A 690-nucleotide genomic window follows, 5' to 3' on the forward strand; every position below is an offset into this window, starting at 1 on the left:
CCTTCCAAGTGGATGACAGTGGTAGCTGGGCACCATCTAGTTCTTCTGGTCTCATAGTTGTATAGGCTGCAGATTGGATGGTGTACCAGTCGCTAAGACTAATTGTTTCCATGAATTTTTGGTTTTCTTCATTCTTCTTTGCTCTGGACGAGAGACCCATCATTGCATCTAGATGGCAGCTTGCAAGCATTTAAGATCCCAGTCGCTACTCACCAAAGTAGGAGGTAGAACAATGTTTTGTGTAGTATGTTATGCCAGTTGAGCTTGATGTCCCCTGCGACTATGATCCTGATAGGATATGGTCCCCTGCGACCTATGCCCACAGGTTCAACTACTCAGTCCCTCTGGGTAGCTGGCTGTGACCAAGCAGTGACTGCAACTTTGCCCCATGTCAGCTCTACTATATACCTGGGAATTCAGATCATACACATAAAGTTATAGGGCCATTGTCTGCCCACCCTATGCATGTTCTTGAGTACACTCCCCACTTCATAGACATACCTACTAGTTTAGCCTGTCCACCCACCTATGCATCTGGGTTCATATTAGTTGTCTGTACCTCCCATGTACCTCTCTTTCTCTTCCTCAATGCCTCCATATTGATCACTCACATGTGGTACATTGCCCTTCTCTTCACCCAAATCAATACTTGTCTCTATCTATCTAACAGTGTTCCCTCCCCTCCCCTCC

Source organism: Orycteropus afer, unplaced genomic scaffold, assembly GCF_000298275.1.
Source record: "Orycteropus afer afer isolate SDZICR_OR568_19922 unplaced genomic scaffold, OryAfe1.0 scaffold00376, whole genome shotgun sequence".
NCBI lineage: Eukaryota > Metazoa > Chordata > Mammalia > Tubulidentata > Orycteropodidae > Orycteropus > Orycteropus afer.